Source organism: Schistosoma haematobium, chromosome 6, assembly GCF_000699445.3.
Source record: "Schistosoma haematobium chromosome 6, whole genome shotgun sequence".
Classification (NCBI taxonomy): domain Eukaryota; kingdom Metazoa; phylum Platyhelminthes; class Trematoda; order Strigeidida; family Schistosomatidae; genus Schistosoma; species Schistosoma haematobium.
The window spans coordinates 13,028,374-13,054,002 of record NC_067201.1 but is presented as its reverse complement, the minus strand read 5'-3'; positions in this window follow the sequence as shown (position 1 = coordinate 13,054,002).

The following is a 25,629-nucleotide window of genomic DNA, read 5'->3' as shown; positions in this document are numbered from 1 at the left end:
ACAACAGGAGATTCTGACGAATCTTATTATCTAGATCCTCTTGTACCAGAAAATGTGTTAGATGCATCAAATGATGATCAGAAATCTAATACAATTTTGATAGATATTGATCATCTCAGTGATCAACTATCCACAAATGAGATTTTCAAGGAATTCTATGATAATGCTCCAGAAGAATCGAACGTTGATGACCTCATATCAAGCGACGTTGGTCCACACTACTTAATCACTTTTAGTGACTTCTCTGTTCCATGTGACAATTATGTGTTAAATAAAGTCAAATTAATTCTAACTTGGGAATATGAGGACCCAACATTATTTCGTGGGGAGGATGAACCCAGAAAATTTCAAAATCCGGATATCAACTCCGGATCTTCAAAAAAAGGGGAGGTGTTGTGGATGCGGAGGAATAGACCAATAATTATCATGTTAAGTCCAATGGTGTCCTTGGACTTTAAATGGACATTTCCTACTGGTCGATATCTGTTCACTTGTTGAATATTGTACAGAATGTTGTTTTCTATTTTATGGTACGATGTGGTATGCTTGATTGGTATATAAACAAAGTATGTTTGAAATATAATGATTCATATCTCAGAGATTGTGACTTGTGTTCTGGACTCAACTAACTGGGCTAGACAGGGAAGCGAGACCAATCGAGACTCTAGGCCGTCCGTTCGTGTTTACGTGTCACTGTCACCGAATCGATCAATAAACGCTGCTTATCAAAACCTGCAGTCACACCCGTCATAACAATTGGCGACGGGGTGGAGAAAAATTTTGAACCTTGTAATTGGACGAGATTCAGGCTAATTGTTTCAACCAATCAGCATCCAGATTGTCATCAGCGTCCTTCAGCAACATTGGTCATTATTCCTACAGTTAATTGTCATTGCAGGTGCTGAAAAAAATGACTACCTTTTCCGATCAATTACAGCTTCTACTTGAGCAACAACAGCAGTGCTTCAAAAATAGCCAGTTAAATTTTTTAGAAAATTTACGCACACTGTTGGTAAATTTTCCATGTTTCGGAAATGCAACAGAAGTTGGTAAGTTCATTTCTCATCTGCAGACTGAGCTGGAAAACAACTGCAGAACATATGAAGCTGCCTATAAAAGCCTCTGTGAATCCCGGACGACCAGTGATGTAAACGAGAAAGTCATTCATGATCCGCCCAGTTGTCCAGAAATGTCAAATTCGGAAACATTCCCTGTCGTGGGTTCAAATCCCACTGTTCCTGAAACGTGTGCAGACAATGATGTATCCAGCTCACAGGAAGATCTCTCATTAAATGCTCATAAATTAATTGCAGTACCCGCCCACAACGGAACAGGGAACAAATCGTGCAGTACACTGAATCCAGCTGTTTCAAATGGTCCTCATCATTCAACAACAGGAGATTCTGACGAATCTTATTATCTAGATCCTCTTGTACCAGAAAATGTGTTAGATGCATCAAATGATGATCAGAAATCTAATACAATTTTGATAGATATTGATCATCTCAGTGATCAACTATCCACAAATGAGATTTTCAAGGAATTCTATGATAATGCTCCAGAAGAATCGAACGTTGATGACCTCATATCAAGCGACGTTGGTCCACACTACTTAATCACTTTTAGTGACTTCTCTGTTCCATGTGACAATTATGTGTTAAATAAAGTCAAATTAATTCTAAGTTGGGAATATGAGGACCCAACATTATTTCGTGGGGAGGATGAACCCAGAAAATTTCAAAATCCGGATATCAACTCCGGATCTTCAAAAAAAGGGGAGGTGTTGTGGATGCGGAGGAATAGACCAATAATTATCATGTTAAGTCCAATGGTGTCCTTGGACTTTAAATGGACATTTCCTACTGGTCGATATCTGTTCACTTGTTGAATATTGTACAGAATGTTGTTTTCTATTTTATGGTACGATGTGGTATGCTTGATTGGTATATAAACAAAGTATGTTTGAAATATAATGATTCATATCTCAGAGGTTGTGACTTGTGTTCTGGACTCAACTAACTGGGCTAGACAGGGAAGCGAGACCAATCGAGACTCTAGGCCGTCCGTTCGTGTTTACGTGTCACTGTCACCGAATCGATCAATAAACGCTGCTTATCAAAACCTGCAGTCACACCCGTCATAACAATTGGCGACGGGGTGGAGAAAAATTTTGAACCTTGTAATTGGACGAGATTCAGGCTAATTGTTTCAACCAATCAGCATCCAGATTGTCATCAGCGTCCTTCAGCAACATTGGTCATTATTCCTACAGTTAATTGTCATTGCAGGTGCTGAAAAAATGACTACCTTTTCCGATCAATTACAGCTTCTACTTGAGCAACAACAGCAGTGCTTCAAAAATAGCCAGTTAAATTTTTAGAAAATTTACGCACACTGTTGGTAAATTTTCCATGTTTCGGAAATGCAACAGAAGTTGGTAAGTTCATTTCTCATCTGCAGACTGAGCTGGAAAACAACTGCAGAACATATGAAGCTGCCTATAAAAGCCTCTGTGAATCCCGGACGACCAGTGATGTAAACGAGAAAGTCATTCATGATCCGCCCAGTTGTCCAGAAATGTCAAATTCGGAAACATTCCCTGTCGTGGGTTCAAATCCCACTGTTCCTGAAACGTGTGCAGACAATGATGTATCCAGCTCACAGGAAGATCTCTCATTAAATGCTCATAAATTAATTGCAGTACCCGCCCACAACGGAACAGGGAACAAATCGTGCAGTACACTGAATCCAGCTGTTTCAAATGGTCCTCATCATTCAACAACAGGAGATTCTGACGAATCTTATTATCTAGATCCTCTTGTACCAGAAAATGTGTTAGATGCATCAAATGATGATCAGAAATCTAATACAATTTTGATAGATATTGATCATCTCAGTGATCAACTATCCACAAATGAGATTTTCAAGGAATTCTATGATAATGCTCCAGAAGAATCGAACGTTGATGACCTCATATCAAGCGACGTTGGTCCACACTACTTAATCACTTTTAGTGACTTCTCTGTTCCATGTGACAATTATGTGTTAAATAAAGTCAAATTAATTCTAACTTGGGAATATGAGGACCCAACATTATTTCGTGGGGAGGATGAACCCAGAAAATTTCAAAATCCGGATATCAACTCCGGATCTTCAAAAAAAGGGGAGGTGTTGTGGATGCGGAGGAATAGACCAATAATTATCATGTTAAGTCCAATGGTGTCCTTGGACTTTAAATGGACATTTCCTACTGGTCGATATCTGTTCACTTGTTGAATATTGTACAGAATGTTGTTTTCTATTTTATGGTACGATGTGGTATGCTTGATTGGTATATAAACAAAGTATGTTTGAAATATAATGATTCATATCTCAGAGGTTGTGACTTGTGTTCTGGACTCAACTAACTGGGCTAGACAGGGAAGCGAGACCAATCGAGACTCTAGGCCGTCCGTTCGTGTTTACGTGTCACTGTCACCGAATCGATCAATAAACGCTGCTTATCAAAACCTGCAGTCACACCCGTCATAACAATTGGCGACGGGGTGGAGAAAAATTTTGAACCTTGTAATTGGACGAGATTCAGGCTAATTGTTTCAACCAATCAGCATCCAGATTGTCATCAGCGTCCTTCAGCAACATTGGTCATTATTCCTACAGTTAATTGTCATTGCAGGTGCTGAAAAAAAATGACTACCTTTTCCGATCAATTACAGCTTCTACTTGAGCAACAACAGCAGTGCTTCAAAAATAGCCAGTTAAATTTTTTAGAAAATTTACGCACACTGTTGGTAAATTTTCCATGTTTCGGAAATGCAACAGAAGTTGGTAAGTTCATTTCTCATCTGCAGACTGAGCTGGAAAACAACTGCAGAACATATGAAGCTGCCTATAAAAGCCTCTGTGAATCCCGGACGACCAGTGATGTAAACGAGAAAGTCATTCATGATCCGCCCAGTTGTCCAGAAATGTCAAATTCGGAAACATTCCCTGTCGTGGGTTCAAATCCCACTGTTCCTGAAACGTGTGCAGACAATGATGTATCCAGCTCACAGGAAGATCTCTCATTAAATGCTCATAAATTAATTGCAGTACCCGCCCACAACGGAACAGGGAACAAATCGTGCAGTACACTGAATCCAGCTGTTTCAAATGGTCCTCATCATTCAACAACAGGAGATTCTGACGAATCTTATTATCTAGATCCTCTTGTACCAGAAAATGTGTTAGATGCATCAAATGATGATCAGAAATCTAATACAATTTTGATAGATATTGATCATCTCAGTGATCAACTATCCACAAATGAGATTTTCAAGGAATTCTATGATAATGCTCCAGAAGAATCGAACGTTGATGACCTCATATCAAGCGACGTTGGTCCACACTACTTAATCACTTTTAGTGACTTCTCTGTTCCATGTGACAATTATGTGTTAAATAAAGTCAAATTAATTCTAACTTGGGAATATGAGGACCCAACATTATTTCGTGGGGAGGATGAACCCAGAAAATTTCAAAATCCGGATATCAACTCCGGATCTTCAAAAAAAGGGGAGGTGTTGTGGATGCGGAGGAATAGACCAATAATTATCATGTTAAGTCCAATGGTGTCCTTGGACTTTAAATGGACATTTCCTACTGGTCGATATCTGTTCACTTGTTGAATATTGTACAGAATGTTGTTTTCTATTTTATGGTACGATGTGGTATGCTTGATTGGTATATAAACAAAGTATGTTTGAAATATAATGATTCATATCTCAGAGATTGTGACTTGTGTTCTGGACTCAACTAACTGGGCTAGACAGGGAAGCGAGACCAATCGAGACTCTAGGCCGTCCGTTCGTGTTTACGTGTCACTGTCACCGAATCGATCAATAAACGCTGCTTATCAAAACCTGCAGTCACACCCGTCATAACAATTGGCGACGGGGTGGAGAAAATTTTGAACCTTGTAATTGGACGAGATTCAGGCTAATTGTTTCAACCAATCAGCATCCAGATTGTCATCAGCGTCCTTCAGCAACATTGGTCATTATTCCTACAGTTAATTGTCATTGCAGGTGCTGAAAAAAATGACTACCTTTTCCGATCAATTACAGCTTCTACTTGAGCAACAACAGCAGTGCTTCAAAAATAGCCAGTTAAATTTTTTAGAAAATTTACGCACACTGTTGGTAAATTTTCCATGTTTCGGAAATGCAACAGAAGTTGGTAAGTTCATTTCTCATCTGCAGACTGAGCTGGAAAACAACTGCAGAACATATGAAGCTGCCTATAAAAGCCTCTGTGAATCCCGGACGACCAGTGATGTAAACGAGAAAGTCATTCATGATCCGCCCAGTTGTCCAGAAATGTCAAATTCGGAAACATTCCCTGTCGTGGGTTCAAATCCCACTGTTCCTGAAACGTGTGCAGACAATGATGTATCCAGCTCACAGGAAGATCTCTCATTAAATGCTCATAAATTAATTGCAGTACCCGCCCACAACGGAACAGGGAACAAATCGTGCAGTACACTGAATCCAGCTGTTTCAAATGGTCCTCATCATTCAACAACAGGAGATTCTGACGAATCTTATTATCTAGATCCTCTTGTACCAGAAAATGTGTTAGATGCATCAAATGATGATCAGAAATCTAATACAATTTTGATAGATATTGATCATCTCAGTGATCAACTATCCACAAATGAGATTTTCAAGGAATTCTATGATAATGCTCCAGAAGAATCGAACGTTGATGACCTCATATCAAGCGACGTTGGTCCACACTACTTAATCACTTTTAGTGACTTCTCTGTTCCATGTGACAATTATGTGTTAAATAAAGTCAAATTAATTCTAACTTGGGAATATGAGGACCCAACATTATTTCGTGGGGGAGGATGAACCCAGAAAATTTCAAAATCCGGATATCAACTCCGGATCTTCAAAAAAAAGGGGAGGTGTTGTGGATGCGGAGGAATAGACCAATAATTATCATGTTAAGTCCAATGGTGTCCTTGGACTTTAAATGGACATTTCCTACTGGTCGATATCTGTTCACTTGTTGAATATTGTACAGAATGTTGTTTTCTATTTTATGGTACGATGTGGTATGCTTGATTGGTATATAAACAAAGTATGTTTGAAATATAATGATTCATATCTCAGAGATTGTGACTTGTGTTCTGGACTCAACTAACTGGGCTAGACAGGGAAGCGAGACCAATCGAGACTCTAGGCCGTCCGTTCGTGTTTACGTGTCACTGTCACCGAATCGATCAATAAACGCTGCTTATCAAAACCTGCAGTCACACCCGTCATAACAATTGGCGACGGGGTGGAGAAAAATTTTGAACCTTGTAATTGGACGAGATTCAGGCTAATTGTTTCAACCAATCAGCATCCAGATTGTCATCAGCGTCCTTCAGCAACATTGGTCATTATTCCTACAGTTAATTGTCATTGCAGGTGCTGAAAAAAAATGACTACCTTTTCCGATCAATTACAGCTTCTACTTGAGCAACAACAGCAGTGCTTCAAAAATAGCCAGTTAAATTTTTTAGAAAATTTACGCACACTGTTGGTAAATTTTCCATGTTTCGGAAATGCAACAGAAGTTGGTAAGTTCATTTCTCATCTGCAGACTGAGCTGGAAAACAACTGCAGAACATATGAAGCTGCCTATAAAAGCCTCTGTGAATCCCGGACGACCAGTGATGTAAACGAGAAAGTCATTCATGATCCGCCCAGTTGTCCAGAAATGTCAAATTCGGAAACATTCCCTGTCGTGGGTTCAAATCCCACTGTTCCTGAAACGTGTGCAGACAATGATGTATCCAGCTCACAGGAAGATCTCTCATTAAATGCTCATAAATTAATTGCAGTACCCGCCCACAACGGAACAGGGAACAAATCGTGCAGTACACTGAATCCAGCTGTTTCAAATGGTCCTCATCATTCAACAACAGGAGATTCTGACGAATCTTATTATCTAGATCCTCTTGTACCAGAAAATGTGTTAGATGCATCAAATGATGATCAGAAATCTAATACAATTTTGATAGATATTGATCATCTCAGTGATCAACTATCCACAAATGAGATTTTCAAGGAATTCTATGATAATGCTCCAGAAGAATCGAACGTTGATGACCTCATATCAAGCGACGTTGGTCCACACTACTTAATCACTTTTAGTGACTTCTCTGTTCCATGTGACAATTATGTGTTAAATAAAGTCAAATTAATTCTAACTTGGGAATATGAGGACCCAACATTATTTCGTGGGGGAGGATGAACCCAGAAAATTTCAAAATCCGGATATCAACTCCGGATCTTCAAAAAAAAGGGGAGGTGTTGTGGATGCGGAGGAATAGACCAATAATTATCATGTTAAGTCCAATGGTGTCCTTGGACTTTAAATGGACATTTCCTACTGGTCGATATCTGTTCACTTGTTGAATATTGTACAGAATGTTGTTTTCTATTTTATGGTACGATGTGGTATGCTTGATTGGTATATAAACAAAGTATGTTTGAAATATAATGATTCATATCTCAGAGGTTGTGACTTGTGTTCTGGACTCAACTAACTGGGCTAGACAGGGAAGCGAGACCAATCGAGACTCTAGGCCGTCCGTTCGTGTTTACGTGTCACTGTCACCGAATCGATCAATAAACGCTGCTTATCAAAACCTGCAGTCACACCCGTCATAACAATTGGCGACGGGGTGGAGAAAAATTTTGAACCTTGTAATTGGACGAGATTCAGGCTAATTGTTTCAACCAATCAGCATCCAGATTGTCATCAGCGTCCTTCAGCAACATTGGTCATTATTCCTACAGTTAATTGTCATTGCAGGTGCTGAAAAAAAATGACTACCTTTTCCGATCAATTACAGCTTCTACTTGAGCAACAACAGCAGTGCTTCAAAAATAGCCAGTTAAATTTTTTAGAAAATTTACGCACACTGTTGGTAAATTTTCCATGTTTCGGAAATGCAACAGAAGTTGGTAAGTTCATTTCTCATCTGCAGACTGAGCTGGAAAACAACTGCAGAACATATGAAGCTGCCTATAAAAGCCTCTGTGAATCCCGGACGACCAGTGATGTAAACGAGAAAGTCATTCATGATCCGCCCAGTTGTCCAGAAATGTCAAATTCGGAAACATTCCCTGTCGTGGGTTCAAATCCCACTGTTCCTGAAACGTGTGCAGACAATGATGTATCCAGCTCACAGGAAGATCTCTCATTAAATGCTCATAAATTAATTGCAGTACCCGCCCACAACGGAACAGGGAACAAATCGTGCAGTACACTGAATCCAGCTGTTTCAAATGGTCCTCATCATTCAACAACAGGAGATTCTGACGAATCTTATTATCTAGATCCTCTTGTACCAGAAAATGTGTTAGATGCATCAAATGATGATCAGAAATCTAATACAATTTTGATAGATATTGATCATCTCAGTGATCAACTATCCACAAATGAGATTTTCAAGGAATTCTATGATAATGCTCCAGAAGAATCGAACGTTGATGACCTCATATCAAGCGACGTTGGTCCACACTACTTAATCACTTTTAGTGACTTCTCTGTTCCATGTGACAATTATGTGTTAAATAAAGTCAAATTAATTCTAACTTGGGAATATGAGGACCCAACATTATTTCGTGGGGAGGATGAACCCAGAAAATTTCAAAATCCGGATATCAACTCCGGATCTTCAAAAAAAGGAGGTGTTGTGGATGCGGAGGAATAGACCAATAATTATCATGTTAAGTCCAATGGTGTCCTTGGACTTTAAATGGACATTTCCTACTGGTCGATATCTGTTCACTTGTTGAATATTGTACAGAATGTTGTTTTCTATTTTATGGTACGATGTGGTATGCTTGATTGGTATATAAACAAAGTATGTTTGAAATATAATGATTCATATCTCAGAGGTTGTGACTTGTGTTCTGGACTCAACTAACTGGGCTAGACAGGGAAGCGAGACCAATCGAGACTCTAGGCCGTCCGTTCGTGTTTACGTGTCACTGTCACCGAATCGATCAATAAACGCTGCTTATCAAAACCTGCAGTCACACCCGTCATAACAATTGGCGACGGGGTGGAGAAAAATTTTGAACCTTGTAATTGGACGAGATTCAGGCTAATTGTTTCAACCAATCAGCATCCAGATTGTCATCAGCGTCCTTCAGCAACATTGGTCATTATTCCTACAGTTAATTGTCATTGCAGGTGCTGAAAAAAAATGACTACCTTTTCCGATCAATTACAGCTTCTACTTGAGCAACAACAGCAGTGCTTCAAAAATAGCCAGTTAAATTTTTTAGAAAATTTACGCACACTGTTGGTAAATTTTCCATGTTTCGGAAATGCAACAGAAGTTGGTAAGTTCATTTCTCATCTGCAGACTGAGCTGGAAAACAACTGCAGAACATATGAAGCTGCCTATAAAAGCCTCTGTGAATCCCGGACGACCAGTGATGTAAACGAGAAAGTCATTCATGATCCGCCCAGTTGTCCAGAAATGTCAAATTCGAAACATTCCCTGTCGTGGGTTCAAATCCCACTGTTCCTGAAACGTGTGCAGACAATGATGTATCCAGCTCACAGGAAGATCTCTCATTAAATGCTCATAAATTAATTGCAGTACCCGCCCACAACGGAACAGGGAACAAATCGTGCAGTACACTGAATCCAGCTGTTTCAAATGGTCCTCATCATTCAACAACAGGAGATTCTGACGAATCTTATTATCTAGATCCTCTTGTACCAGAAAATGTGTTAGATGCATCAAATGATGATCAGAAATCTAATACAATTTTGATAGATATTGATCATCTCAGTGATCAACTATCCACAAATGAGATTTTCAAGGAATTCTATGATAATGCTCCAGAAGAATCGAACGTTGATGACCTCATATCAAGCGACGTTGGTCCACACTACTTAATCACTTTTAGTGACTTCTCTGTTCCATGTGACAATTATGTGTTAAATAAAGTCAAATTAATTCTAACTTGGGAATATGAGGACCCAACATTATTTCGTGGGGGAGGATGAACCCAGAAAATTTCAAAATCCGGATATCAACTCCGGATCTTCAAAAAAAGGGGAGGTGTTGTGGATGCGGAGGAATAGACCAATAATTATCATGTTAAGTCCAATGGTGTCCTTGGACTTTAAATGGACATTTCCTACTGGTCGATATCTGTTCACTTGTTGAATATTGTACAGAATGTTGTTTTCTATTTTATGGTACGATGTGGTATGCTTGATTGGTATATAAACAAAGTATGTTTGAAATATAATGATTCATATCTCAGAGGTTGTGACTTGTGTTCTGGACTCAACTAACTGGGCTAGACAGGGAAGCGAGACCAATCGAGACTCTAGGCCGTCCGTTCGTGTTTACGTGTCACTGTCACCGAATCGATCAATAAACGCTGCTTATCAAAACCTGCAGTCACACCCGTCATAACAATTGGCGACGGGGTGGAGAAAAATTTTGAACCTTGTAATTGGACGAGATTCAGGCTAATTGTTTCAACCAATCAGCATCCAGATTGTCATCAGCGTCCTTCAGCAACATTGGTCATTATTCCTACAGTTAATTGTCATTGCAGGTGCTGAAAAAAAAATGACTACCTTTTCCGATCAATTACAGCTTCTACTTGAGCAACAACAGCAGTGCTTCAAAAATAGCCAGTTAAATTTTTTAGAAAATTTACGCACACTGTTGGTAAATTTTCCATGTTTCGGAAATGCAACAGAAGTTGGTAAGTTCATTTCTCATCTGCAGACTGAGCTGGAAAACAACTGCAGAACATATGAAGCTGCCTATAAAAGCCTCTGTGAATCCCGGACGACCAGTGATGTAAACGAGAAAGTCATTCATGATCCGCCCAGTTGTCCAGAAATGTCAAATTCGGAAACATTCCCTGTCGTGGGTTCAAATCCCACTGTTCCTGAAACGTGTGCAGACAATGATGTATCCAGCTCACAGGAAGATCTCTCATTAAATGCTCATAAATTAATTGCAGTACCCGCCCACAACGGAACAGGGAACAAATCGTGCAGTACACTGAATCCAGCTGTTTCAAATGGTCCTCATCATTCAACAACAGGAGATTCTGACGAATCTTATTATCTAGATCCTCTTGTACCAGAAAATGTGTTAGATGCATCAAATGATGATCAGAAATCTAATACAATTTTGATAGATATTGATCATCTCAGTGATCAACTATCCACAAATGAGATTTTCAAGGAATTCTATGATAATGCTCCAGAAGAATCGAACGTTGATGACCTCATATCAAGCGACGTTGGTCCACACTACTTAATCACTTTTAGTGACTTCTCTGTTCCATGTGACAATTATGTGTTAAATAAAGTCAAATTAATTCTAACTTGGGAATATGAGGACCCAACATTATTTCGTGGGGGAGGATGAACCCAGAAAATTTCAAAATCCGGATATCAACTCCGGATCTTCAAAAAAGGGGAGGTGTTGTGGATGCGGAGGAATAGACCAATAATTATCATGTTAAGTCCAATGGTGTCCTTGGACTTTAAATGGACATTTCCTACTGGTCGATATCTGTTCACTTGTTGAATATTGTACAGAATGTTGTTTTCTATTTTATGGTACGATGTGGTATGCTTGATTGGTATATAAACAAAGTATGTTTGAAATATAATGATTCATATCTCAGAGGTTGTGACTTGTGTTCTGGACTCAACTAACTGGGCTAGACAGGGAAGCGAGACCAATCGAGACTCTAGGCCGTCCGTTCGTGTTTACGTGTCACTGTCACCGAATCGATCAATAAACGCTGCTTATCAAAACCTGCAGTCACACCCGTCATAACAATTGGCGACGGGGTGGAGAAAAATTTTGAACCTTGTAATTGGACGAGATTCAGGCTAATTGTTTCAACCAATCAGCATCCAGATTGTCATCAGCGTCCTTCAGCAACATTGGTCATTATTCCTACAGTTAATTGTCATTGCAGGTGCTGAAAAAAAATGACTACCTTTTCCGATCAATTACAGCTTCTACTTGAGCAACAACAGCAGTGCTTCAAAAATAGCCAGTTAAATTTTTTAGAAAATTTACGCACACTGTTGGTAAATTTTCCATGTTTCGGAAATGCAACAGAAGTTGGTAAGTTCATTTCTCATCTGCAGACTGAGCTGGAAAACAACTGCAGAACATATGAAGCTGCCTATAAAAGCCTCTGTGAATCCCGGACGACCAGTGATGTAAACGAGAAAGTCATTCATGATCCGCCCAGTTGTCCAGAAATGTCAAATTCGGAAACATTCCCTGTCGTGGGTTCAAATCCCACTGTTCCTGAAACGTGTGCAGACAATGATGTATCCAGCTCACAGGAAGATCTCTCATTAAATGCTCATAAATTAATTGCAGTACCCGCCCACAACGGAACAGGGAACAAATCGTGCAGTACACTGAATCCAGCTGTTTCAAATGGTCCTCATCATTCAACAACAGGAGATTCTGACGAATCTTATTATCTAGATCCTCTTGTACCAGAAAATGTGTTAGATGCATCAAATGATGATCAGAAATCTAATACAATTTTGATAGATATTGATCATCTCAGTGATCAACTATCCACAAATGAGATTTTCAAGGAATTCTATGATAATGCTCCAGAAGAATCGAACGTTGATGACCTCATATCAAGCGACGTTGGTCCACACTACTTAATCACTTTTAGTGACTTCTCTGTTCCATGTGACAATTATGTGTTAAATAAAGTCAAATTAATTCTAACTTGGGAATATGAGGACCCAACATTATTTCGTGGGGGAGGATGAACCCAGAAAATTTCAAAATCCGGATATCAACTCCGGATCTTCAAAAAAAGGGGAGGTGTTGTGGATGCGGAGGAATAGACCAATAATTATCATGTTAAGTCCAATGGTGTCCTTGGACTTTAAATGGACATTTCCTACTGGTCGATATCTGTTCACTTGTTGAATATTGTACAGAATGTTGTTTTCTATTTTATGGTACGATGTGGTATGCTTGATTGGTATATAAACAAAGTATGTTTGAAATATAATGATTCATATCTCAGAGATTGTGACTTGTGTTCTGGACTCAACTAACTGGGCTAGACAGGGAAGCGAGACCAATCGAGACTCTAGGCCGTCCGTTCGTGTTTACGTGTCACTGTCACCGAATCGATCAATAAACGCTGCTTATCAAAACCTGCAGTCACACCCGTCATAACAATTGGCGACGGGGTGGAGAAAAATTTTGAACCTTGTAATTGGACGAGATTCAGGCTAATTGTTTCAACCAATCAGCATCCAGATTGTCATCAGCGTCCTTCAGCAACATTGGTCATTATTCCTACAGTTAATTGTCATTGCAGGTGCTGAAAAAAAATGACTACCTTTTCCGATCAATTACAGCTTCTACTTGAGCAACAACAGCAGTGCTTCAAAAATAGCCAGTTAAATTTTTTAGAAAATTTACGCACACTGTTGGTAAATTTTCCATGTTTCGGAAATGCAACAGAAGTTGGTAAGTTCATTTCTCATCTGCAGACTGAGCTGGAAAACAACTGCAGAACATATGAAGCTGCCTATAAAAGCCTCTGTGAATCCCGGACGACCAGTGATGTAAACGAGAAAGTCATTCATGATCCGCCCAGTTGTCCAGAAATGTCAAATTCGGAAACATTCCCTGTCGTGGGTTCAAATCCCACTGTTCCTGAAACGTGTGCAGACAATGATGTATCCAGCTCACAGGAAGATCTCTCATTAAATGCTCATAAATTAATTGCAGTACCCGCCCACAACGGAACAGGGAACAAATCGTGCAGTACACTGAATCCAGCTGTTTCAAATGGTCCTCATCATTCAACAACAGGAGATTCTGACGAATCTTATTATCTAGATCCTCTTGTACCAGAAAATGTGTTAGATGCATCAAATGATGATCAGAAATCTAATACAATTTTGATAGATATTGATCATCTCAGTGATCAACTATCCACAAATGAGATTTTCAAGGAATTCTATGATAATGCTCCAGAAGAATCGAACGTTGATGACCTCATATCAAGCGACGTTGGTCCACACTACTTAATCACTTTTAGTGACTTCTCTGTTCCATGTGACAATTATGTGTTAAATAAAGTCAAATTAATTCTAACTTGGGAATATGAGGACCCAACATTATTTCGTGGGGGAGGATGAACCCAGAAAATTTCAAAATCCGGATATCAACTCCGGATCTTCAAAAAAAGGGGAGGTGTTGTGGATGCGGAGGAATAGACCAATAATTATCATGTTAAGTCCAATGGTGTCCTTGGACTTTAAATGGACATTTCCTACTGGTCGATATCTGTTCACTTGTTGAATATTGTACAGAATGTTGTTTTCTATTTTATGGTACGATGTGGTATGCTTGATTGGTATATAAACAAAGTATGTTTGAAATATAATGATTCATATCTCAGAGGTTGTGACTTGTGTTCTGGACTCAACTAACTGGGCTAGACAGGGAAGCGAGACCAATCGAGACTCTAGGCCGTCCGTTCGTGTTTACGTGTCACTGTCACCGAATCGATCAATAAACGCTGCTTATCAAAACCTGCAGTCACACCCGTCATAACAATTGGCGACGGGGTGGAGAAAAATTTTGAACCTTGTAATTGGACGAGATTCAGGCTAATTGTTTCAACCAATCAGCATCCAGATTGTCATCAGCGTCCTTCAGCAACATTGGTCATTATTCCTACAGTTAATTGTCATTGCAGGTGCTGAAAAAATGACTACCTTTTCCGATCAATTACAGCTTCTACTTGAGCAACAACAGCAGTGCTTCAAAAATAGCCAGTTAAATTTTTAGAAAATTTACGCACACTGTTGGTAAATTTTCCATGTTTCGGAAATGCAACAGAAGTTGGTAAGTTCATTTCTCATCTGCAGACTGAGCTGGAAAACAACTGCAGAACATATGAAGCTGCCTATAAAAGCCTCTGTGAATCCCGGACGACCAGTGATGTAAACGAGAAAGTCATTCATGATCCGCCCAGTTGTCCAGAAATGTCAAATTCGGAAACATTCCCTGTCGTGGGTTCAAATCCCACTGTTCCTGAAACGTGTGCAGACAATGATGTATCCAGCTCACAGGAAGATCTCTCATTAAATGCTCATAAATTAATTGCAGTACCCGCCCACAACGGAACAGGGAACAAATCGTGCAGTACACTGAATCCAGCTGTTTCAAATGGTCCTCATCATTCAACAACAGGAGATTCTGACGAATCTTATTATCTAGATCCTCTTGTACCAGAAAATGTGTTAGATGCATCAAATGATGATCAGAAATCTAATACAATTTTGATAGATATTGATCATCTCAGTGATCAACTATCCACAAATGAGATTTTCAAGGAATTCTATGATAATGCTCCAGAAGAATCGAACGTTGATGACCTCATATCAAGCGACGTTGGTCCACACTACTTAATCACTTTTAGTGACTTCTCTGTTCCATGTGACAATTATGTGTTAAATAAAGTCAAATTAATTCTAACTTGGGAATATGAGGACCCAACATTATTTCGTGGGGGAGGATGAACCCAGAAAATTTCAAAATCCGGATATCAACTCCGGATCTTCAAAAAAAAGGGGAGGTGTTGTGGATGCGGAGGAATAGACCAATAATTATCATGTTAAGTCCAATGGTGTCCTTGGACTTTAAATGGACATTTCCTACTGGTCGATATCTGTTCACTTGTTGAATATTGTACAGAATGTTGTTTTCTATTTTATGGTACGATGTGGTATGCTTGATTGGTATATAAACAAAGTATGTTTGAAATATAATGATTCATATCTCAGAGGTTGTGACTTGTGTTCTGGACTCAACTAACTGGGCTAGACAGGGAAGCGAGACCAATCGAGACTCTAGGCCGTCCGTTCGTGTTTACGTGTCACTGTCACCGAATCGATCAATAAACGCTGCTTATCAAAACCTGCAGTCACACCCGTCATAACAATTGGCGACGGGGTGGAGAAAAATTTTGAACCTTGTAATTGGACGAGATTCAGGCTAATTGTTTCAACCAATCAGCATCCAGATTGTCATCAGCGTCCTTCAGCAACATTGGTCATTATTCCTACAGTTAATTGTCATTGCAGGTGCTGAAAAAAATGACTACCTTTTCCGATCAATTACAGCTTCTACTTGAGCAACAACAGCAGTGCTTCAAAAATAGCCAGTTAAATTTTTTAGAAAATTTACGCACACTGTTGGTAAATTTTCCATGTTTCGGAAATGCAACAGAAGTTGGTAAGTTCATTTCTCATCTGCAGACTGAGCTGGAAAACAACTGCAGAACATATGAAGCTGCCTATAAAAGCCTCTGTGAATCCCGGACGACCAGTGATGTAAACGAGAAAGTCATTCATGATCCGCCCAGTTGTCCAGAAATGTCAAATTCGGAAACATTCCCTGTCGTGGGTTCAAATCCCACTGTTCCTGAAACGTGTGCAGACAATGATGTATCCAGCTCACAGGAAGATCTCTCATTAAATGCTCATAAATTAATTGCAGTACCCGCCCACAACGGAACAGGGAACAAATCGTGCAGTACACTGAATCCAGCTGTTTCAAATGGTCCTCATCATTCAACAACAGGAGATTCTGACGAATCTTATTATCTAGATCCTCTTGTACCAGAAAATGTGTTAGATGCATCAAATGATGATCAGAAATCTAATACAATTTTGATAGATATTGATCATCTCAGTGATCAACTATCCACAAATGAGATTTTCAAGGAATTCTATGATAATGCTCCAGAAGAATCGAACGTTGATGACCTCATATCAAGCGACGTTGGTCCACACTACTTAATCACTTTTAGTGACTTCTCTGTTCCATGTGACAATTATGTGTTAAATAAAGTCAAATTAATTCTAACTTGGGAATATGAGGACCCAACATTATTTCGTGGGGGAGGATGAACCCAGAAAATTTCAAAATCCGGATATCAACTCCGGATCTTCAAAAAAAGGGGAGGTGTTGTGGATGCGGAGGAATAGACCAATAATTATCATGTTAAGTCCAATGGTGTCCTTGGACTTTAAATGGACATTTCCTACTGGTCGATATCTGTTCACTTGTTGAATATTGTACAGAATGTTGTTTTCTATTTTATGGTACGATGTGGTATGCTTGATTGGTATATAAACAAAGTATGTTTGAAATATAATGATTCATATCTCAGAGGTTGTGACTTGTGTTCTGGACTCAACTAACTGGGCTAGACAGGGAAGCGAGACCAATCGAGACTCTAGGCCGTCCGTTCGTGTTTACGTGTCACTGTCACCGAATCGATCAATAAACGCTGCTTATCAAAACCTGCAGTCACACCCGTCATAACAATTGGCGACGGGGTGGAGAAAAATTTTGAACCTTGTAATTGGACGAGATTCAGGCTAATTGTTTCAACCAATCAGCATCCAGATTGTCATCAGCGTCCTTCAGCAACATTGGTCATTATTCCTACAGTTAATTGTCATTGCAGGTGCTGAAAAAAAATGACTACCTTTTCCGATCAATTACAGCTTCTACTTGAGCAACAACAGCAGTGCTTCAAAAATAGCCAGTTAAATTTTTTAGAAAATTTACGCACACTGTTGGTAAATTTTCCATGTTTCGGAAATGCAACAGAAGTTGGTAAGTTCATTTCTCATCTGCAGACTGAGCTGGAAAACAACTGCAGAACATATGAAGCTGCCTATAAAAGCCTCTGTGAATCCCGGACGACCAGTGATGTAAACGAGAAAGTCATTCATGATCCGCCCAGTTGTCCAGAAATGTCAAATTCGGAAACATTCCCTGTCGTGGGTTCAAATCCCACTGTTCCTGAAACGTGTGCAGACAATGATGTATCCAGCTCACAGGAAGATCTCTCATTAAATGCTCATAAATTAATTGCAGTACCCGCCCACAACGGAACAGGGAACAAATCGTGCAGTACACTGAATCCAGCTGTTTCAAATGGTCCTCATCATTCAACAACAGGAGATTCTGACGAATCTTATTATCTAGATCCTCTTGTACCAGAAAATGTGTTAGATGCATCAAATGATGATCAGAAATCTAATACAATTTTGATAGATATTGATCATCTCAGTGATCAACTATCCACAAATGAGATTTTCAAGGAATTCTATGATAATGCTCCAGAAGAATCGAACGTTGATGACCTCATATCAAGCGACGTTGGTCCACACTACTTAATCACTTTTAGTGACTTCTCTGTTCCATGTGACAATTATGTGTTAAATAAAGTCAAATTAATTCTAACTTGGGAATATGAGGACCCAACATTATTTCGTGGGGAGGATGAACCCAGAAAATTTCAAAATCCGGATATCAACTCCGGATCTTCAAAAAAAGGGGAGGTGTTGTGGATGCGGAGGAATAGACCAATAATTATCATGTTAAGTCCAATGGTGTCCTTGGACTTTAAATGGACATTTCCTACTGGTCGATATCTGTTCACTTGTTGAATATTGTACAGAATGTTGTTTTCTATTTTATGGTACGATGTGGTATGCTTGATTGGTATATAAACAAAGTATGTTTGAAATATAATGATTCATATCTCAGAGATTGTGACTTGTGTTCTGGACTCAACTAACTGGGCTAGACAGGGAAGCGAGACCAATCGAGACTCTAGGCCGTCCGTTCGTGTTTACGTGTCACTGTCACCGAATCGATCAATAAACGCTGCTTATCAAAACCTGCAGTCACACCCGTCATAACAATTGGCGACGGGGTGGAGAAAAATTTTGAACCTTGTAATTGGACGAGATTCAGGCTAATTGTTTCAACCAATCAGCATCCAGATTGTCATCAGCGTCCTTCAGCAACATTGGTCATTATTCCTACAGTTAATTGTCATTGCAGGTGCTGAAAAAAAATGACTACCTTTTCCGATCAATTACAGCTTCTACTTGAGCAACAACAGCAGTGCTTCAAAAATAGCCAGTTAAATTTTTTAGAAAATTTACGCACACTGTTGGTAAATTTTCCATGTTTCGGAAATGCAACAGAAGTTGGTAAGTTCATTTCTCATCTGCAGACTGAGCTGGAAAACAACTGCAGAACATATGAAGCTGCCTATAAAAGCCTCTGTGAATCCCGGACGACCAGTGATGTAAACGAGAAAGTCATTCATGATCCGCCCAGTTGTCCAGAAATGTCAAATTCGGAAACATTCCCTGTCGTGGGTTCAAATCCCACTGTTCCTGAAACGTGTGCAGACAATGATGTATCCAGCTCACAGGAAGATCTCTCATTAAATGCTCATAAATTAATTGCAGTACCCGCCCACAACGGAACAGGGAACAAATCGTGCAGTACACTGAATCCAGCTGTTTCAAATGGTCCTCATCATTCAACAACAGGAGATTCTGACGAATCTTATTATCTAGATCCTCTTGTACCAGAAAATGTGTTAGATGCATCAAATGATGATCAGAAATCTAATACAATTTTGATAGATATTGATCATCTCAGTGATCAACTATCCACAAATGAGATTTTCAAGGAATTCTATGATAATGCTCCAGAAGAATCGAACGTTGATGACCTCATATCAAGCGACGTTGGTCCACACTACTTAATCACTTTTAGTGACTTCTCTGTTCCATGTGACAATTATGTGTTAAATAAAGTCAAATTAATTCTAACTTGGGAATATGAGGACCCAACATTATTTCGTGGGGAGGATGAACCCAGAAAATTTCAAAATCCGGATATCAACTCCGGATCTTCAAAAAAAGGGAGGTGTTGTGGATGCGGAGGAATAGACCAATAATTATCATGTTAAGTCCAATGGTGTCCTTGGACTTTAAATGGACATTTCCTACTGGTCGATATCTGTTCACTTGTTGAATATTGTACAGAATGTTGTTTTCTATTTTATGGTACGATGTGGTATGCTTGATTGGTATATAAACAAAGTATGTTTGAAATATAATGATTCATATCTCAGAGGTTGTGACTTGTGTTCTGGACTCAACTAACTGGGCTAGACAGGGAAGCGAGACCAATCGAGACTCTAGGCCGTCCGTTCGTGTTTACGTGTCACTGTCACCGAATCGATCAATAAACGCTGCTTATCAAAACCTGCAGTCACACCCGTCATAACAATTGGCGACGGGGTGGAGAAAAATTTTGAACCTTGTAATTGGACGAGATTCAGGCTAATTGTTTCAACCAATCAGCATCCAGATTGTCATCAGCGTCCTTCAGCAACATTGGTCATTATTCCTACAGTTAATTGTCATTGCAGGTGCTGAAAAAAATGACTACCTTTTCCGATCAATTACAGCTTCTACTTGAGCAACAACAGCAGTGCTTCAAAAATAGCCAGTTAAATTTTTTAGAAAATTTACGCACACTGTTGGTAAATTTTCCATGTTTCGGAAATGCAACAGAAGTTGGTAAGTTCATTTCTCATCTGCAGACTGAGCTGGAAAACAACTGCAGAACATATGAAGCTGCCTATAAAAGCCTCTGTGAATCCCGGACGACCAGTGATGTAAACGAGAAAGTCATTCATGATCCGCCCAGTTGTCCAGAAATGTCAAATTCGGAAACATTCCCTGTCGTGGGTTCAAATCCCACTGTTCCTGAAACGTGTGCAGACAATGATGTATCCAGCTCACAGGAAGATCTCTCATTAAATGCTCATAAATTAATTGCAGTACCCGCCCACAACGGAACAGGGAACAAATCGTGCAGTACACTGAATCCAGCTGTTTCAAATGGTCCTCATCATTCAACAACAGGAGATTCTGACGAATCTTATTATCTAGATCCTCTTGTACCAGAAAATGTGTTAGATGCATCAAATGATGATCAGAAATCTAATACAATTTTGATAGATATTGATCATCTCAGTGATCAACTATCCACAAATGAGATTTTCAAGGAATTCTATGATAATGCTCCAGAAGAATCGAACGTTGATGACCTCATATCAAGCGACGTTGGTCCACACTACTTAATCACTTTTAGTGACTTCTCTGTTCCATGTGACAATTATGTGTTAAATAAAGTCAAATTAATTCTAACTTGGGAATATGAGGACCCAACATTATTTCGTGGGGAGGATGAACCCAGAAAATTTCAAAATCCGGATATCAACTCCGGATCTTCAAAAAAAGGGGAGGTGTTGTGGATGCGGAGGAATAGACCAATAATTATCATGTTAAGTCCAATGGTGTCCTTGGACTTTAAATGGACATTTCCTACTGGTCGATATCTGTTCACTTGTTGAATATTGTACAGAATGTTGTTTTCTATTTTATGGTACGATGTGGTATGCTTGATTGGTATATAAACAAAGTATGTTTGAAATATAATGATTCATATCTCAGAGGTTGTGACTTGTGTTCTGGACTCAACTAACTGGGCTAGACAGGGAAGCGAGACCAATCGAGACTCTAGGCCGTCCGTTCGTGTTTACGTGTCACTGTCACCGAATCGATCAATAAACGCTGCTTATCAAAACCTGCAGTCACACCCGTCATAACAATTGGCGACGGGGTGGAGAAAAATTTTGAACCTTGTAATTGGACGAGATTCAGGCTAATTGTTTCAACCAATCAGCATCCAGATTGTCATCAGCGTCCTTCAGCAACATTGGTCATTATTCCTACAGTTAATTGTCATTGCAGGTGCTGAAAAAAAATGACTACCTTTTCCGATCAATTACAGCTTCTACTTGAGCAACAACAGCAGTGCTTCAAAAATAGCCAGTTAAATTTTTTAGAAAATTTACGCACACTGTTGGTAAATTTTCCATGTTTCGGAAATGCAACAGAAGTTGGTAAGTTCATTTCTCATCTGCAGACTGAGCTGGAAAACAACTGCAGAACATATGAAGCTGCCTATAAAAGCCTCTGTGAATCCCGGACGACCAGTGATGTAAACGAGAAAGTCATTCATGATCCGCCCAGTTGTCCAGAAATGTCAAATTCGGAAACATTCCCTGTCGTGGGTTCAAATCCCACTGTTCCTGAAACGTGTGCAGACAATGATGTATCCAGCTCACAGGAAGATCTCTCATTAAATGCTCATAAATTAATTGCAGTACCCGCCCACAACGGAACAGGGAACAAATCGTGCAGTACACTGAATCCAGCTGTTTCAAATGGTCCTCATCATTCAACAACAGGAGATTCTGACGAATCTTATTATCTAGATCCTCTTGTACCAGAAAATGTGTTAGATGCATCAAATGATGATCAGAAATCTAATACAATTTTGATAGATATTGATCATCTCAGTGATCAACTATCCACAAATGAGATTTTCAAGGAATTCTATGATAATGCTCCAGAAGAATCGAACGTTGATGACCTCATATCAAGCGACGTTGGTCCACACTACTTAATCACTTTTAGTGACTTCTCTGTTCCATGTGACAATTATGTGTTAAATAAAGTCAAATTAATTCTAACTTGGGAATATGAGGACCCAACATTATTTCGTGGGGGAGGATGAACCCAGAAAATTTCAAAATCCGGATATCAACTCCGGATCTTCAAAAAAAGGGGAGGTGTTGTGGATGCGGAGGAATAGACCAATAATTATCATGTTAAGTCCAATGGTGTCCTTGGACTTTAAATGGACATTTCCTACTGGTCGATATCTGTTCACTTGTTGAATATTGTACAGAATGTTGTTTTCTATTTTATGGTACGATGTGGTATGCTTGATTGGTATATAAACAAAGTATGTTTGAAATATAATGATTCATATCTCAGAGGTTGTGACTTGTGTTCTGGACTCAACTAACTGGGCTAGACAGGGAAGCGAGACCAATCGAGACTCTAGGCCGTCCGTTCGTGTTTACGTGTCACTGTCACCGAATCGATCAATAAACGCTGCTTATCAAAACCTGCAGTCACACCCGTCATAACAATTGGCGACGGGGTGGAGAAAAATTTTGAACCTTGTAATTGGACGAGATTCAGGCTAATTGTTTCAACCAATCAGCATCCAGATTGTCATCAGCGTCCTTCAGCAACATTGGTCATTATTCCTACAGTTAATTGTCATTGCAGGTGCTGAAAAAAATGACTACCTTTTCCGATCAATTACAGCTTCTACTTGAGCAACAACAGCAGTGCTTCAAAAATAGCCAGTTAAATTTTTAGAAAATTTACGCACACTGTTGGTAAATTTTCCATGTTTCGGAAATGCAACAGAAGTTGGTAAGTTCATTTCTCATCTGCAGACTGAGCTGGAAAACAACTGCAGAACATATGAAGCTGCCTATAAAAGCCTCTGTGAATCCCGGACGACCAGTGATGTAAACGAGAAAGTCATTCATGATCCGCCCAGTTGTCCAGAAATGTCAAATTCGGAAACATTCCCTGTCGTGGGTTCAAATCCCACTGTTCCTGAAACGTGTGCAGACAATGATGTATCCAGCTCACAGGAAGATCTCTCATTAAATGCTCATAAATTAATTGCAGTACCCGCCCACAACGGAACAGGGAACAAATCGTGCAGTACACTGAATCCAGCTGTTTCAAATGGTCCTCATCATTCAACAACAGGAGATTCTGACGAATCTTATTATCTAGATCCTCTTGTACCAGAAAATGTGTTAGATGCATCAAATGATGATCAGAAATCTAATACAATTTTGATAGATATTGATCATCTCAGTGATCAACTATCCACAAATGAGATTTTCAAGGAATTCTATGATAATGCTCCAGAAGAATCGAACGTTGATGACCTCATATCAAGCGACGTTGGTCCACACTACTTAATCACTTTTAGTGACTTCTCTGTTCCATGTGACAATTATGTGTTAAATAAAGTCAAATTAATTCTAACTTGGGAATATGAGGACCCAACATTATTTCGTGGGGAGGATGAACCCAGAAAATTTCAAAATCCGGATATCAACTCCGGATCTTCAAAAAAAGGGGAGGTGTTGTGGATGCGGAGGAATAGACCAATAATTATCATGTTAAGTCCAATGGTGTCCTTGGACTTTAAATGGACATTTCCTACTGGTCGATATCTGTTCACTTGTTGAATATTGTACAGAATGTTGTTTTCTATTTTATGGTACGATGTGGTATGCTTGATTGGTATATAAACAAAGTATGTTTGAAATATAATGATTCATATCTCAGAGGTTGTGACTTGTGTTCTGGACTCAACTAACTGGGCTAGACAGGGAAGCGAGACCAATCGAGACTCTAGGCCGTCCGTTCGTGTTTACGTGTCACTGTCACCGAATCGATCAATAAACGCTGCTTATCAAAACCTGCAGTCACACCCGTCATAACAATTGGCGACGGGGTGGAGAAAAATTTTGAACCTTGTAATTGGACGAGATTCAGGCTAATTGTTTCAACCAATCAGCATCCAGATTGTCATCAGCGTCCTTCAGCAACATTGGTCATTATTCCTACAGTTAATTGTCATTGCAGGTGCTGAAAAAAATGACTACCTTTTCCGATCAATTACAGCTTCTACTTGAGCAACAACAGCAGTGCTTCAAAAATAGCCAGTTAAATTTTTTAGAAAATTTACGCACACTGTTGGTAAATTTTCCATGTTTCGGAAATGCAACAGAAGTTGGTAAGTTCATTTCTCATCTGCAGACTGAGCTGGAAAACAACTGCAGAACATATGAAGCTGCCTATAAAAGCCTCTGTGAATCCCGGACGACCAGTGATGTAAACGAGAAAGTCATTCATGATCCGCCCAGTTGTCCAGAAATGTCAAATTCGGAAACATTCCCTGTCGTGGGTTCAAATCCCACTGTTCCTGAAACGTGTGCAGACAATGATGTATCCAGCTCACAGGAAGATCTCTCATTAAATGCTCATAAATTAATTGCAGTACCCGCCCACAACGGAACAGGGAACAAATCGTGCAGTACACTGAATCCAGCTGTTTCAAATGGTCCTCATCATTCAACAACAGGAGATTCTGACGAATCTTATTATCTAGATCCTCTTGTACCAGAAAATGTGTTAGATGCATCAAATGATGATCAGAAATCTAATACAATTTTGATAGATATTGATCATCTCAGTGATCAACTATCCACAAATGAGATTTTCAAGGAATTCTATGATAATGCTCCAGAAGAATCGAACGTTGATGACCTCATATCAAGCGACGTTGGTCCACACTACTTAATCACTTTTAGTGACTTCTCTGTTCCATGTGACAATTATGTGTTAAATAAAGTCAAATTAATTCTAACTTGGGAATATGAGGACCCAACATTATTTCGTGGGGGAGGATGAACCCAGAAAATTTCAAAATCCGGATATCAACTCCGGATCTTCAAAAAAAAGGGGAGGTGTTGTGGATGCGGAGGAATAGACCAATAATTATCATGTTAAGTCCAATGGTGTCCTTGGACTTTAAATGGACATTTCCTACTGGTCGATATCTGTTCACTTGTTGAATATTGTACAGAATGTTGTTTTCTATTTTATGGTACGATGTGGTATGCTTGATTGGTATATAAACAAAGTATGTTTGAAATATAATGATTCATATCT